This window comes from Pristiophorus japonicus, chromosome 1 (assembly GCF_044704955.1).
Source record: "Pristiophorus japonicus isolate sPriJap1 chromosome 1, sPriJap1.hap1, whole genome shotgun sequence".
Taxonomy (NCBI): Eukaryota; Metazoa; Chordata; class Chondrichthyes; family Pristiophoridae; genus Pristiophorus; species Pristiophorus japonicus.
In genome coordinates, this window is record NC_091977.1 from 337,518,096 (window position 1) to 337,535,962 (window position 17,867).

The following is a 17,867-nucleotide window of genomic DNA, read 5'->3' on the forward strand; positions in this document are numbered from 1 at the left end:
GACAGTGAGCCAGGGCAGCTCTCCCCCAGTCCAGGCTGGGTCACTGTGTGAGTGACAGCAGCCGGAGAGACTCACACATTTCTGCGTAAACGTGACCGGACCCCTCAGTGCTCAGTTGTGCCCCATCCACTAACGTAACCAAAAAGGAGACGGTGCCCAAATTAGACTTAAAGGGCGCAGGTTCCAACCCCAGTCCAACTGTCAGCAGGGAAGCTGTGCAAGATTACCCAGCTTACTTACAATCTGGTAGACTTACATATTCAGTGGATCATTACAATTTAAAATCTCATAATTTAATACTTACTCTTGCGGAAGCAACCAGACTGTTCCACCTCTTGCGGCACTGGTCTGACTCATGCCTATCGTGGGCCACCAAGCAAACAATATCGCCGATTTTGCCCCATATTTTTTGATAAATCCAGGGTAGAGGTTTCCCACGCCCACACCAGGTTAATTGGCCCCACCGTGTCTTAACCTCGTTCAGTAAGGCCTCATTAGCCTCATTTGAGAAGGCTTTTGCCCTCCTTCTCCCTGCAACTTCCTGTAGACTCTCTCCCGAATCCTCCTGGGATATCTGCATCTTTTTAACTATAAGCACTCCTTCACAATCAACCGTCTTCAAAAGCTTCCTTCTCTCTCTTCATCCCTTTGCCTTCTGAGCATGCGCAGATGACCCCTGACCTCCCGAATCGCGGGAAAGCTCTTTGCTAAAAAAAAAGCGCATGCGCAGAACGGCTGTTGCTATGGACGCCAGCCTTGCATGACTGACTACATCGCTAAGGCCCATTCCACATCGCTAAGGCCCATTTCACATCGCTAAGGCTTTCGCCCAAAATAAAAAGCCGAAACTAGCGGTCCAAAAAAATGGACGATATTCCAGCGATCCTAAATAATTAAAAATGACTAAGGCCGGAAATATTGCTCATTTTTGGGCGATAGCGATCACAGTGGAAAGTCTAGCCCATGACACTCAAACACATTGCACTTAAATGTACGGCACTCAAACATGGGGCCCGAAATTCATCATATTACCATCCACTGCCGTGAATTTCCCGCCCACCTACCACCCAGAAATGCGAATTTGATCCAAAAAAAATCAATTACTGCCCACTTACCGTCCACATTCCTGCCGACGGTAAATAGATCAGATAGTTACCGCCAGCGGTAGTCGATACTGCCCGCCCATCGGAGAAGGCCTAAAAACGCAAATTTGATCACTAAGATGCATTTACTGCCGGGCCTAAGTACCGTCCTGAAAAGTAAGGTCTTACCTGATCTTAGCCGATCTCAAGCGGACGGTACTGACGCCATTTTGAAAACAGGAGTATTTGATGAACGGCTGCTGAGAGCTTAAAACTTCGTTTACAGCAGGATTTACAGAGAATTCGAAGCGATTTTTACACTTTCAGCACATTGGAGTAAATTTAAAGGATATGTGTGTTTATCTGAGGACATTAGAGGATATTCGAAGACATTAGTGGACATTTAAAGCAATGGGGCCTGTAATATCTTAGCCTGTATTGATGTCTAATTATCTAATGCTGGATGTAGCTGGAAGAAGGTTTATTGCTATAATAACAGCCATATGCATAGAACATTCTGGAGGCAGGCTGCAATACCACCCTGATCAGGTCGCTCACTTTATTGTAGTGTGACAAATGTTGCATAACTTAGCCATCATGAGGGGACAGGAATTGCCACAGGGGATTGCGGGACCACCTCAGGAGTGACAGGAGACGGAAGAGGAGGAAGAGGAAGAGGAGGAGGAGGACGAGGAGCTTTACGATGAACCCATGGCAGCAACCCCCAACATTAACTTTGTCTGCCCAATGTATGGAACCCTCATGACTGTTATCCTTCATTTTCTAAAAGTTAGACACTGTACAAGAGTAGTTAAATTCAATAAAAAGATTTATATAAAATTGTAAAACATTCAAAATATTTAAAACTTGGAAAACTATTCGAACTTTCAAAAATGTCAACAGTTTAAAACGTAACAAATTATTTTTAACAATTTACAATGAACACTAATAAAATGTTTAGTCCAACAACAACATATAAAACACCAACAAGAACAACATCAACAACATGTACAAAACGACCAATACCCAACCCACTAGCCACTCCCACTGCCTCTCTTCCCCCCCTGACCTTCACTCCCCCTTTCTACTTCCTATTTTGCCTATCCCCACGCCAACCTCCACTCCTGCCCCCTCCATGCATTGGGACCAGGATGTTATGCAGCGCTGGGTCCGGAGTGCTGCTGCCTTCGTTGGTGGGAGGACAATGGCAGCGCCGAGATTGGACTGACAGGAGAAGATCGGGGTCTGGAAGGCCCAGCTGCTATGGCACGGGGGGGGTGTTGCGTGCCATATCCTGAGACCATCAATTGCCGCATGGCATCGACGGACTCGGTGTTTCACTCCACCGCGGCAATCAGCCTCGACATAGTCTCCTCATGTCGGTCTGAAAGTCCCGCGATGTGCCCAGCTTTCGCAGCCATGGCCTGGAGGAGCTCTCGACCTATCTCGACGCTCATCCTCGACAGTTCACCCATGTCCTGTTGAGCAGCCCTCTGTCTTGCAGCATTCCCTCTTTGCTGCATCAACCTCCGTGGATGCGGCATAGCGGCTTGAACACTAGGGGTGCAGTGCTGCACACCGCTTGGTTCCGCTTCTTTGGAATCATTTCCAAAGCCATAAAACTCCGACCCCGATGCAGATATATTGTTGCCCACAGGTGCAGACACAAAGGTTAAAAGAATGGACGACGGCTGCTGCTCCTCCTCCTCCTCCTCCTCTCCCCCTCCCCCCTCCAGTTGAAGTGGCCCAAACAGTGACCCTTCTTCCTCTTGTTCCTCTCGTTCTTGGTCTCCCTGGGTGGTGGAGGTGGAGACGGGGGCTCTCGTGGAGCTCGAGACGGGGGATCTGAAGGAACTTGAGGCGAGGGGTCTGGCAGAGGCTCTTTGGGTGCCAGAGGTTGAGGCGGTGGCTACCTCGGTGTCATCCGAATCAACATCTGCAAGTACAAAACAACATTTTAGTGGTTAGCAGCAGGGGAGGGGTCAGGGTGACATGAGTACCGTCACATAGCAGTCTCATTTCAAGGACCACCACTGCTGCATTATTACACCATATATGGCCGACAGACAATACATTAAAATGCATGACATTACATTATATTACATTACATTACATGACCGCAACACAGACAGAGGATTATGATAAACTTATCATGCTGTGGCAAGGGAGTAGCACCACCATGGGTGGTTGCACGGTTGTGTCCACCCACCAAGGCTACGGCACGCTGCTCCAAGTCACTTATCTCCAGTATCTGTGGGAGGCCTCCTCCCGTGTACCGCTGCTCGGTGGCGTTGGTTGACAATTTCTTCTGCAGAAATGAAAGTACCAATCTTTAACCGAGTTGTACATGCGACACACACACACACACACACACACACAGACACACACAGCCACACACAAATAGCCGTCACAACACAAGTCGTTAGTTTTATGTCCCATTAATCTCATTAAGAAGCACGCGGTTCTTGAGCAAGATCTCGAAGTACAGAATCATCTACTTAGATCTCAAAAAAACATTGTGATGTTATGTATGCAACCTTCGGCAATCCGTATCATACCGCCACCAGAGGGCTTATCTTTTGGAATCCCAAAGGATCCCAGCATCCCTTGGGAGCACTGTATATAAGCTGTGCCAGCACTCTGGAGTTTGAAGAAAGAAGCTAAGGTCACACTTACTCATTGTCTACAGTACTCACTTGCATTACTTTATTATGAGCTTAACAACTGGCGATGAGATAACAAACAATCATGCGAAAATGCCAAGAACTGTTGGTATCTGGAGAAATTCTCAGAAGGGGACGATTGGGAGGCCTTCGTGGAGCGACTCGACCAATACTTCATCGCTAACGAGCTGGAAGGGGATGAGAATACTGCCAAACGTCTGTGGGGCAACAACCTATGGCCTCATGAAGAATCTTCTAGCTCCGGTGAAACCAACAACCAAATCCTATGAAGAACTGTGTACGCTGGTCCGGGAACACCTAAATCCGAAGGAAAGCGTTTTGATGACAAGGTATTGTTTCTACACATGTCAACGGTCTGAAGGCCAGGAAGTGGCGAGCTACGTCGCCGAATTGAGGCGCCTTGCAGGACATTGCAAATTCGATGGATTCCTTGAGCAAATGCTAAGAGACTTTTTTGTGCTTGGCATTGGCCATGAGGTTATCCTTCGCAAACCATTGACTGTTGAAACACCGAACCTGACCAAAGCCGTAACGATAGCCCAGGCATTTATGTCCACCAGCGATAACACCAAACAAATTTCGCAGCATAAAGAGGTTTCGGCTAGTACTGTACACAAAGTAACGTCATTTTCAGGCAGGAATGCATATGGCAGAATGTACCCGCCGGCAGCTGGACGACCTCAGATGACCCAGAGTCCAGCATCAATCGTTAATACAAGGCAGTTAACACCTTGTTGGCACTGCGGAGGTGATCATCGAGCCCATCAATGCCGCTTCAAATCTATGTGTGCAAAGGCTGTGGAACAATGGGACATGTCCAGCAAATGTGCAGACGAGCTGCAAACCCTGCAAACCACCACGTTGCAGAGATGGATTGATCCATGGCGGATCAGGTTGAACTAGAGACTCGAACTGAGGAGGCAGAAGTGTACGGGTTACACACCTTCACCATGAAATGTCCACTGATCATGTTAACCATTGAACTGAACAGAATTCCAGTATCCATGGAACTGAACACGGGTGCGAGTCAGTCTATCATGAGCAAAAAGGCCTTCGACAGGCTGTGGTGCAACAAGGCACACAGGCCCAAGCTTAGCCCCATTCATACCAAGCTAAGAACTTACACTAAAGAGCTGATCCCTGTTATTGGCAGCGCAGCAGTAAAAGTCTCCTATGATGGAGCAGTGCACAAACTCCCACTATGGATTGTACCAACAGATGGCCCCACACTGTTCGGCAGAAGCTGGCTGGGAAAGATCCGCTGGAATTGGGACGACATCCGAGCGCTCTCGTCCGTCGACGACGCCTCATGTGCCCAGGTTCTGAGCAAGTTCCCGTCATTGTTTGAGCCAGGCATTGGAAGTTTCTCAGGGGCGAAGGTGCAGATCCACTTGGTTCCCGGCACACGATCCATCCACCACTAGGATCCATCCATCCACCGCATATATGATGCGAGAGAAAGTGGAAATTGAGCTGGACAGACTGCAGCAAGAAGGATCATTGCACCGGTGATGGAGTTCAATGAGTTCAATGAGTGGGCCAGTCCAATTGTTCTGGTTCTCAAAGGTGACAGCACGGTCAGAATTTGTGGGGACTATAAAGTAACGATTAACCGTTTTTCGCTGTAGGACCAGTACCCGCTACCCAAGGCAGACAACTTATTTGCCACCCTGGCTGGAGGAAGGACGTTCACCAAGTTGGACCTGACCTCAGCCTACATGACGCAGGAGCTGGAGGAATCTACGAAAGGCCTCAGCTGCATTAACACGCACAAAGGTCTGTTCATCTCCATTCGATGCCCGTTTGGTATACATGACACCTTGGCTCTGACCACACATAGTCGAGCCTGCATTATACATTCTAGCACTTGCATCACTTTTGGGTGTCCTGGTTTCAACAGACATGGTTACATTAGGCATTTCACAATCTCTATCATTATTGTTAAGCATAATAAACTTGTTCTTAACCTTACTGACACCTGCATTCATCTCATTAGTCACATTAGTTAAACCAGCATCACAATTCATGGTTACATTGCATACATTTTCACACTTGCACCCTTTAATTGCATCTTTAGCTTTAAAGTCCGTGTACTCAAATAGTTGGAACTTCCCCTTTAAATTTTTTTGGTTACCGGTCTCCTTTAAGGGAGCTTTCAAATCAGATTGGCCACTCGATGTCACATGATGCTTCTCCATGTCGACTCGCATTTTGTGGTGCTCCTTTCTTCCATGTTCTTGTGGTGCGGCAGCCATTTTGTGGTCTTGTTGCAGGCAGGCTGTGGTGGTCTTTTCTTCCACAGCACCACTTCGCCTGATGTGGACCCTGTGGTGTATGCAGCACACAAATCACTGACTCCACACGGTCTGGTGTAAATCTAACTGCTGTGACCTTCGTCCTTTATTGTTCAGCTCCAGATTGCCTCTCAGGTGTGGTGGTCAGCCTTATATAGCACCTGTTGCAGGTACTACCAGGGTTTCCCACCACAGCGCCCTCTGTGGTGTGGCATAGTGCTTACATTACATTTAAGGTACTGGGACGATACACACATCATTACATAACATCACCTTCCTCCCCCCCACACCAGGACGCAGGACAACGATACACACATCATTACATAACATCACACTTGTTCAACGGAAGGCAGGTGGGCATAGACAGTGCATTAGTATGGTACATATTATCTGGTACATTAACTGGTTATTGACTGGTAACGGATCCTTGATTTCCTTGTTAGCCGTTATCATTAATTGTACTTCATCCATTATTTTACACAAACACAGTGGCCATTCAGCATTAAAAAAGTAATTCTTATTATAAATTCACTATCTCACATTAACATAGCTCATTTTAGACTCGCTCTGCCTTACAGAAGTCCTTTGTGGGGACTACCTCTTGGTAAGGCCCTTTTAAGACTCCCGGGTGCATTTCCTTTTTAAGGTGCCATCTTTGATGCAGGAGGATTCCACGAGGCTTCTCCTTGAGCGCCGCCATCTTTGGTGCTCTGCTGCTCCGACACGATGCTGCCGCCATCTTCTTCTCCGCCGTTCCAGATGCCCTCCGCCGTCGCAGCCTCCGCTCCCCTCCGCTGCCACCTGACTTGCCGCCTCTCCTGCGGCCGGCGTGGTCTCTCCAGCGGCCGCACTTGCCGCGTCCCCCGCGGCCGCCGACCTCCAGCTGCTGCCGCCGCCCGACGCTAACAGCTCCTCGGTGGGGCTTTTCCGAACCGCCGGCCATCCTGGATCCCTCGCACTCCGCCGGCTCACTCCCCCCCCACTACGCCGCTGCTTGCCTGTGGGGGCTGAGGCTGCGGGATCTGTGTGTGAGGTCCGGGGCTGGGGCTTGCCTGTGGGGGCTGAGGCTGCGGGATCTGTGTGTGAGGTCCAGGCCTGGGACTTGCCTGTGGGGGCTGAGGCTGCGGGATCTGTGTGTGAGGTCCAGGCCTGGGACTTGCCTGTGGGTGGATTGAGGCTGCAGCTCCAGCTCGGTCAGCGCTGCTCTCTGGGGACCCGGGCCATGGCAGCACCCCGGGGAGCAGCAGCCTGTGGAGTGATGAAGTCTTCCCAGCTCCCACGGACCGTCCCCATCCACCTCCGGCCGAGGAGTGTCGGCCCATCGCCTGCAACGACCCACAGAGGTAAAGCGTGCGTCTCGTCCCCGTGGGATACCTGCACCATCGGTCTGCCGAGAACAGGTATCAGTTCCCTGGTGTAGGTATGCAGCTTCGCCGTGACCGGGACCAGCTTGGGTCGTGCAGCTGGGTTAATCCACAGTTTATCAAAAGTTCTCCGACTCATCAACGACGGACCCGATCCCGTGTCCACTTCCATACTCACAGGGACTCCGTTGATTTTTACTTCCCTTATCACTGGGGGCGAATCGTCGGTACACGTGTGCAGTCCAAACACCTCATCATCTTCTGCCTGCTCCTCGCTGGATGGTGGATCATCCCCCATCTCCTCAGCCACATGGTGAGTCTGATTTCTTTTACACATACGCTGAAGGTGGCCTTTAACGTGGCAGGTATTGCACGTGTACTCCGCAAACCTGCACCGGTGAGCCCCATGGCTTCCTCCACAATGCCAGCATGGTGCTGCTTGATTGGCCCCCCTCAGCAGACTCTGAGTTCCAGGACCCCGAGGTCCATGCTCTCTGCCCCAGGCAGAGCCACGTTCTGCAGTTTTGTCCGTGGTGGGCGCTATCCTGTGGACAGTGCCTGCCGGGTTCGAGACTGTGTGGATTATTTGCTTGGTGCTGCAAGTCGAGGTCATATATGCCCGGCTGATGGCGATGGCCTTTGTCAGAGTGACTGTGGGTTCCCCGGCCAGCAGCTTGTGAAGGAGGCCCTCGTGGCCAATCCCCATAACGAAAACGTCCTGCAAAGCCTCGTCAAGGTGTGCCCCAAAATCACACGGCGCCGCGAGTCTCCTGAGGTCCGCAGCATATTTGGTGATATCCTGGCCCTCGGGTCTGCAGTGATGGTAACATTTGTATCTGGCTGTGAGGATGCTCTCCTTCGGTTTCAGCTGGTCACGAATGAGTTCAGTCAGCTCCTCGTATGACTTGTCCCTGGCGCTCCCAGGTGCCAGCAAATCCCTGACGAGACAGTAAACCTCATCTCCACAACTGGAGAGCAATATCGCCTTACGCTTCTCTCTCATTGCGTATGTGTCCTCCGTCAGGTCATTTGCTGTGAAGTAGTACTCGAGCCTTTCCGTAAAGACCTCCCAATCATTGCCCACAGTAAAATCCTTTAGCGAGCCCAGAGTAGCCATGGTTGCGTGGAGTTCGTCCGCTTCCTCGTCGCCAATGTGGTGTATGTAGCACACAAATCACTGACTCCACACGGTCTGGTGTAAGTCTAACTGCTGTGATCCTCGTCCTTTATTGTTCAGCTCCAGAGTGCCTCCCAGGTGTGGTGGTCAGCCTTATATAGCCCTTGTTACAGGTACTACCAGGGTTTCCCACCACAGCGCCATCTGTGGTGTGGCATAGTGCTTACATTACATTTAAGGTACTGGGACGATACACACATCATTACATAACAGACCCGGTTCATCCAATTCCTGCCCAGCTACAATCCACAGGGGGAGTTTGTTCAACACGCCGCCCTGGGAGACCTGGACGTCTACACTGCCAACGATTTGAATTTTACCTTTGGTATAGGTGAGCAGCTTTGCCTGGAGACAGTTTTGGTCGAGTGGCAGGATTCCTCCAAATTGTTTCAAAGGTCTTTTGGCTCATCACAGACTGGCTCGCGCCTGTGTCAATCTCCATGGAGACTGGGACCCCGTCGATGTCCACTTCTATCATCCACGGAGAACTTCCGGTGGAGCAGGTAAAGATTCCATACTCCTCTCCCAAGGTTAGAGCAGCTACATCTTCATCTGTGTCGGAGCCCTGGTGATTAGCCAACTCATCAGAGACACAGTGAGTACAGCCTTTTCTGCACATTCTCTGAAGGTGCCCTTTTTCTTTGCAGCCTTTGCATGCATAGTCTTTGTAGCGGCTCTGGTGAGCCCTGTGGTTTCCTCCACAGCACCAGCACGGGGCTATCCGGTTTGCCCCATGTGACAGACTTAGGGTTGCGGGACTCGGGGCAGCATTTCTGCTTTTAGAAGTGTCCATGCGGTGTACTGCGCTCGCCGGTTTAGGGTCCTGGGTCAGTATTCGCCTGGAGTCGCTGGCTGAAACCATGTAGGCCTGGCTCACTTGAATTGATTTCTGCAGGATGACCGTGATGTCAGCCGAGAGCAATTTGTGTAGGAGGCCGATTCCGATGATAAATATGTCCCTTAGTGCTTCATTAAGGTGGTCGCCAAACTCACACGGTGCAGCTCGTCTTCTTAAGTGTGCAGCATACTTGGCAATTTCTTGGCCCTCAGGTCGCCGGTAAGTGTAGAACCAGTGCCTGGCTGTGAGGATGCTTTCTTTTGGTTTTAGTTGTTCCTGTATGATTGTTACAAATTCCTCATAGCTCTTGGTGGTTTTCTTCTCTGGGGCTAGTAAGTCCCTGACGAGACCGTAGATGGTGGGCCTACAACTGCTAAGCAGGATGGCCCTGTGTTTGTTCGGTAGTGTGGCATGTGTGTGCCCGTCCAGGTCATTGGCTATGAAGAAGTGTTCCAATCTTTCCACAAAAGCATCCCAATCTTCCCCCTCCGTAAACTGCTGAAAGTTGCTGAGGTTAGACATGTTGAGCGTGTAGTTCCTGATCCCGTATTCCCGTCGCCAGTTATGGTGTATGTAGGCACCTTTAGTAATGACTCCACGAGGCAGGGTATGGTGCTTAAATGCTGAAGACCTGCAGTCTTTTATTCCAGCTCCTGAGTCAGAACAACAAGCTGTGAGTTCCCTTTTATACTGGGTTTCCTGCCGTGTGTAGGCAACCCCTGGGTCTCCAGCAGCAGCGCTCTCTAGTGTACCGATAAGCTATGTACAGTACAAGGGTACATTCAATGTTGCATACAGTGTTACAGACATCACACAGTAAACAGGCATGCCTACACAACACATACCGCTGGGTTTAGTTCAGATGAGAGCAACTTTTTCTCAGCGGGTTTTTCGGCGAGCGATATTTTTGGCAATATGTGGGTGAGGTGCCGAAAGTAACGCTTGCCGATATTATGGGCGTTACTTTCGCCCATTCTGATCTTTAAGCCAAAAAAAAGTGGGCGGGCAGTAATATTATTTCTCAGCGTTAATTACATGCCAAAAGTAACGCTGGCCGATAAGTGAGCGATACATGGGCGATAGTTTCCATTTTGTTGCTAAATGGGCGATATCTGGGAGATATACCTCATCTCAGCATTAAAATGGACATTAAGTGGGTGGTATCGATGCAAAAAAAGTGGAACGTTCAGCCCTTGATCTTTTAACTGACCCTCAGCCTTGTCAGCTCTCTCTGAGTTCCTATTTCCTTCCTTATACTGAGCCTGACACTGCCTTCTACTTTCGGTGGCCTGACATTGCAGGTACTCTGTCATGTTTCTAGCCGTTTCTTCCTGTGCTTTCCTCTCCTGCCTTTCAATGCTCAAATCTGCTGCCAGTCGGTTCACTGCGGCCTCTCTCTCTCTCCTGCCCTACTTTCTGATTCCCGTTTCTCTTTTTTTAAATGCTCAGCTTGTTCCGTATCTAAATTTGTTTTTTCATACATATTAACCAAATCACCTTTTCCTTCGATTTCTTAGTTATGCTACTAGCATCCAGTGCTCAGAAATGTCTTATGACGTTGACTGTAGGCCCTGTTCTTCGTTGCATCTTGTATCCCGAAGACACACTGCTGGCTTTTGTTGCTGTTTCGATTCTGTTCCTGTACTGCTTTCCTTTCGAAAATGGGTCTTCTTTATACCAAAAACCAGCTTGTGATCTCGAAACAGATTTAACATGATGGCAAATGTGAACGCTTGATGGCTAATTGTCCATCATTTAGGGTCACTATCCATGATTACTTTGGCAACCGCCTGTCTGTGGGGTGACTTAATTGTTGGTTTCTAGTAGCATTCGTATTCCAATAGCTCAGGGTCCGGTCCATTGTCTAGGCCTACACTGATATCAGCCTTTCTGGAGCCATGGTCTTCTCTAACAATGTAACAACGTGGAGGCCCCGACCTGCATGAGAACACCAGCGGCAGGTCGGGGCCGTAAAAGGACCGGAGGTTCGGTGGCCCGGGAGCAGCGTGGAGGCCCCAGGAGTGGCGTGGAGGGCATGCCACTACAGGGAGCAGCGCGAGCTGGTGCAGGAGGGCAACGGCAGCGAAGAGTGACATCATTAAGGTCCAGGTCGGTGATTGGAGTGTGGGCAGGTACAGCAGGAGCGGCGAGAGACTGTGGAGTGATGTGATTGGGGCCCAGGAGAGGAGTGAGTTTGGGGCTAGGGACCCAGGGGCAGCATGGGCCAGCCCACACTGCGATATGTGTGCGCATTGGGTCCGTGCAGCAGGGAAGGTCTCCAGTCGTCTTGGATAACCCTTGCCACTGGACCAAGACCTAGCTCTGTCAAGCCCATGTGGTGGCTGGTGTACAATGGCCACCACACGTTAAAAAAATCCACGCACAGGCATCTTCCACCCTTCAGGATGTAGTTCAGTACCTGGAATATTAGGTCCATTTCAAAAGATACAGGAACATTCACATATTCATTTACCTTAAGGGGGTCATCATCATCAGAGGCAGTCCCTCGAAACGAGAATGATTTGCTTCCACGCCAAAAAAGGATGAGTTCACAGATGTTTCAATGAAGGTACCTGGGGAATATTACACTTTGTCGGGTAGATGCCAGTGTTGTAGCTGTACTGAAACAGCTTGGCTAGAGGCTGTGGAGTACAAGTATTCAGCACTACAGCCAAGCTGTTGTCAGGACCCATAGGCTGCTGTATCCAGTGCACTCAACCATTTCTTGATATCGAGTGAATCGAATTGGCTGAAGACTGGCTTCTGTGATGGTGGGTCCTCCGTAGAAGATGGATCATCCACACAACATTTCTGGCTGAAGATGGTTGCAAATGCTTCAGCCTTATCTTTTGTTTTCTCATTCTGGGCTCTGCCATTATTGAGGGTGGGGATGTTCATGGAGCCTCCTGCTCCCATTAGTTGTTTAATTGTCCACCACCATTCATGACTGGATGTGACAGGACTGCAGAGCTTTGATCCGTTGGTTTTAGCATTCCTTAGCTCTGTCTCTAGCATACTGTTTCTGCTGTTTAGCATGCATGTAGTCCTATGTTGTAGCTTCACCAGTTTGGCACTTCATTTTTAGATATGCCTGGTGCTGTTACTAGCATGCTCTTTTACACTCTTCATTGTACCAAGGTTGATCACCTGGCTTGATGTTAATGGTAGAGTCAGAGATATGCCTGGCCATGAGATTACAGATTGTGGTGGAATACAATTCTGCTGCTGCTGATGGTCCACAGCGCCTCATGGATGCTTAGTTTTGAGCTGCTGGATCTGTTCTGAATCTATTCCATTTAGCACGGTGGTATCCTCATTGTTAAGACAGGACTTCGTCTCCACAATGACTGTGCGTTGGTCACTCCTATCAATACTCTTATAAATACAGTTGCATCTGTGACAGGTAGATTGGTGAAGACGAGGTCAAGTAGGTTTTTCCCTCATGTTGGTTCTCTTACCACCTGCTGCAGGTCCAGTTTGGCAGCCATGTCCTTAAGGACTCGGCCAGCTCGGCCAGTAGTGGTGCCACCGAGCCACTCGGTGATGAACATTGTGAAGTCCCCCACCCAGAGTACATTCTGTGCCCTTGCTATCCTCAGTGCTTCTTCCAGGTGGTGTTCAACATAGAGCAGTACTCACTTATCATCTGAGGTGGGTGGTAGGTGGTAATCAGCAGGCGATTTCCTTGCACATGGTAGACCTGAAGCCATAAGAATTCATGGGGTCCGGAGTCAATGTTGAGGACTCCCAGGGCCATTCCCGCCCGACTGTATACCACTGTGTCACCACCTCTGGTGCGTCTGACCTGCCGGTGGGGCAGGATATACCCAGGGATAGTGCTGGAGGAGTTTGGGACTTTGGCTGAAAGGTAGGTATGATTCTGTGTGTATGACTGTATCAGGCTGTTGCTTGACTAGTCTGTTGGACAGCTTTCCCAATTTTGGCACAAGTCCCCAGATGTTACTGAGGAGGACTTTGCAGGGTCAACTGGGCTGGGTGTGCCTTTGTCGGGTCCGAATCCAGTGCCTAGGTTGATGCCGGGTCATCCGACTGGTTTTATTTGTATTATTTTTTCTTGTAGCGGTTTGTTACAGCTGAATGGTTTGCTAGGCCAATTCAGAGGGCAGTTAAGAGTCAGGCACATTGCTATAGGTCAGGAGTCACATATATACCAGACCGGGTAAGGACGGCAGATTTCCTTCCCTAAAGGATATTAGTAAACTAGATGGGTTTTTATGAATCCAATAGTTTCATAGGCACCAATACTGATACTACTTTTTATTCCAGATTTATTTAATTAATTAACTGAATTTAATTTCTCCAGCTGCTGTGGTGGGATTTGAATTCTCTATTCACGAAGCATACTTCACTTCATCTCCTTCTGCACCATAAACATTCAGGTCTGCGCCCCTTGGGAGTGAAGTCAGGGGCAATATCAGGAAGAATGACCAGGGTGCAGACATTTTTTGACAGGGAGCACCATGACAGTGCAACAATAAATATGGGAGGAGCAGCATTGGTAGGGATGCGAGAGGCATCAACAGCATGATGATCTCTCAAATTTGCCAATGCTTTGGTGGATGTCCTTCTAACAGCAGTAAAGTCCAGGCAGGGGTAGTGATTTATGTGGGCCCATTTTCAGGTCCCAAATTCGTGCTGTGCCAGCAACATGCACCTAATCATATTGGTGGAATTATAGGATGATAGATTGGTCAGGTCCCCTCATTATCATAATCTCAGCGGGATGCCAGCACTAGTCCCGCTGTTGATTGACAACTCTCCTGATTGGGACCTTGAATATCTGGTGTTCCTGATGATATTTAAAGACAGATAGGAGTAGTTTGCCTGCAGGCAACAGGAAGGCAACTCAGGAGATGACAGGACAAGCAGATGCTTCAAGGGCCAGGCACTTTTCGGATACTGCACTGGAGCTCCTGGTGGAGGAGGTTGGAGGGAGGGATATCCTGCCAAGATGCTCGGCAGCAGTGGCCACAGGAGGCAGAGGGTGCAGTCGCCAGGAACATCACCTTAAGGATTTTGCTCTAATGTAGGAAGACAATTAGTGACCTGGCCAGGGGTCCTAAGGTAAGTCTCTTAAATCCGATCTCGCATCACTCTCTACATAACCCTACGGTACCTGAAGTCCCATCCTTTAGCACGTTTCCCTCCCCCAAGTACCAGCACTACTTTCTATTCACTAAAGCACACTTCACTTCATCTCCTTCTGCTCTTCATGCCACAGTCTGCACCTCCTACTGTCCTACTGCCTTCACATTCTCACACCTCTGCCATTGTTCACACACCAGCACCATTATTCAACTTTGACATGTACATCCTCAAAGCATCTCACTGGGCTAGAGAAAGGAAGAAAGACTTGTATTTAACTATCGCTTTTCACAACCTCAGAATGTATCAAAGTACTTTACAACCAATTAAATCATTTTTGAAGTGTAGTTACTGTTGCTCCTTAAAAACTACCTCTTTGACCAAGCTTTTGGTCACCTGCCCTAATTTATCTTTATGTGGTTTGGTGTCAAATCTTTTCTGATAATGCTCCTGTGAAGTGCCGTGGGATATTTTTACTACATTAAAGGTGCTATGTAAATGCGAATTGTTGTTGTTGTTATAATGTAAGCAGCGCAACAGCCAACGTAAGCACAGAAAGATCGCAAAAACAGCAGTGATTAATGACAAGATCATCTGTTTTAGTGCCATTGGTTGGGGGATAAAAATTCGCCAGGGCACCCAGGAGCAATCCCTTGCTCTTTTTTGATTAGTGCCATAGGATCTTTTACATCCACCTGAGAGGGTAGATGATGGTTTGGTTTAATGTTCTAAACACTAACAACCTCCCTTCTTGCAGGCAAAGCTGGTGAACAATAGTAGAGAGGAGGTGAGGGACAGGAGGAGGTAGAGCAGTGATTCATGTCCTCTTTCCAATCGAGGAGGAAGTAATGCAGATTGTGGAAATGGGTCATGCCAGGCGTATGGCAAGTGGTGAGGATGGAGGATGCGTCCTGCAGGGTTCTTGGCTTTCTTACACTTTGTCCCTTCTTACCGAAATCTCACCTTCACACACAATGTATGACCAATTGCAGCTGCTTCCAGCAGCCACTCATCTGTCTCTATTTATCCTTCACACCAAATGTTAATATTTGTCCCTCTCTTCCCATTCAGGTCAACAAAATATAGTGTGCCTAGAGGCTGAGGATCTAGCAGAAAGCATCACCCAATATGACACAGCAGCACTCGACCTCACTTTAGCAAACACCACACATATATTAGAGGATACACTGAATGGGTGTGCACTGGGAGAGTCACCAAGCACTAGTGCACAGGAGGCTGGGCAGTTGGATGGCACGGCCTAGGAAGAAGCTTGCTAGAGGGAAAGCTTTCACCTAGCTCTACTGCAGAGGGTAGAGATGAAGATCTCAAGGGCACAGCCTACATTGAAAGACTGATCTCTGTACACCAGGACCTTTTACATGTACTGGGCAGCTTGCCAGATAGCATCCATACAATGGCACAGCTCTAGCTTGTGTGGTATCAAGGCATCCAGACCATGCTCTTAACCATCAAGCAAGTGTTCAATTTTATGAACATTGCAGTGTGGTCCACAATGAAGAAGCCTCTGGTGACAGCACTGAAAGCTACGATTGGAGCTCAGTCTACTGCCATTGTAGCCCTAAAGTGTTTTACAGCCAATTAAATACTTTTGAAGTGTAGTCACTGTTGTAATGCAGGAAACGTGGCAGTCAATTTACACACAGCCAGGTCCCACAAACAGCAATGAGGTAATGTCCAAATCATGTTTTTTTTTGTTGGTTGAGGGATATCGGCCAGGACATGAGGGATAACTCCCTTTTTCTTCTTTGAATAGTGCCATGGGATGGTTTATGTCCACCTGAAAGGGGAGATGGGGTCTAAGTTTAAAGACTCACCCAATCCATAACAACTCTGCCATTACAGCACTCCCTCAGTAATGCACTGAGGTGTCAGCCTTGATTATGTGCCAGGAGCATCTCCTCAGCCTTTCAATCCAAGGGATGGCGGTGGCGGGGTGGGGGGGAATTGTACTATGAGAAGAGATTGTCGAGACTAGTCCTATATTTCCTAGAATTTAGAAAAATGAGAGGTGATCTCATTGAAACATAAAATTCTTATAGGGTTTGACAAGGTTTATGCTGGGAGGATGTTTCTCCTTACTGGGGAGTCTGGAACTCGCAGTCACAATCTCAGAATAAGGGGTCGGCCATTTAGAACTGAGATGAGGAGAAATCTCTTCACTCAAAGGTTTGTGAGTTTTGTAATTCACTGGGTTGTGGAAGCTGAGTTGTTGAGTATATTCAAGGCAGAGCTCGATAGACTTTTGGATATTGAGGGAATCAAGATATATTCCGATAGTGAAGAAAGGTGAAATTGAGATAGACGATCAGCCATGATCTTCTTGAATGGTGGAGCAGGCTCAAAGTGCTGAATGGACAACCCCTGTTCCTATTACTGATGTTATTATGTTCTTATACATGAGCTCCTTCACTGCAATCCGATCACAGTCGATGTGTTCTGTCACCAGAATCTGATCATAGTCGATGTGCTCTGTCTTTAGAAACCCATCACGGACAATGTGCTCTGTCACTAGAATCCATTCACATTCACGGGCTCTGTCTCACCTGCTCTGTCACCAGATTCCGATCATGGTCGATGTGCTTTGTCAACAGACTCCGATCACGGTCAATGTGATCTGTCACCAGAATCTATTCTCAGTGTATGTGCTCTGTCACTACAATCTGATCACGATCGATGAGCTCGGCACCAGAATCCGATCACGATCGATGAATTCTTTCACGAGATTGCGATCACAGTCAATGAGATCTGTCACTGGAATCCGATCACGGTCGATGATTTCTGTCACTACAATCTGATCACGGTCGATGAGCTCTGTCACCGGCATCCGATCACGGTCGATGTGCTCTGTCACTAGAATCCGATCACGGTTAGTTGTGTATCTGTAAAGCATGCACTCCCATGTTCCGCTGCCAGGGAGCGCATCCCCTGAAGTCCCAAGGGATCCCAGCATCCCTTGGGAGCACTGTATATAAGCCGGTCCCTAAGGCCTGTTCTGCACTCTGGAGTGTCTTAATAAAGACTGAGGTCACTGTTACTTTAACCTCCCTGTGTGCAGTCTCATCTGTGTTAGGAACACAATAACTGGCTATGAGTATACGAATTCAACGCAAAGATGCAGCAAACTGTGGGCATCCTGGAAAAGTTCTCGGAGGGTGAGGACTGGGAAGCCTATGTTGAATGGCTAGATCAGTACTTTGTAGCCAACGAGCTGAATGGAGAAGGAAGCGCTGCAAAAAGGAGAGCGGTCCTCCTCACGGTCTGCGGGGCACCGAGCTACAGTCTCATGAAGAATCTTCTGGCT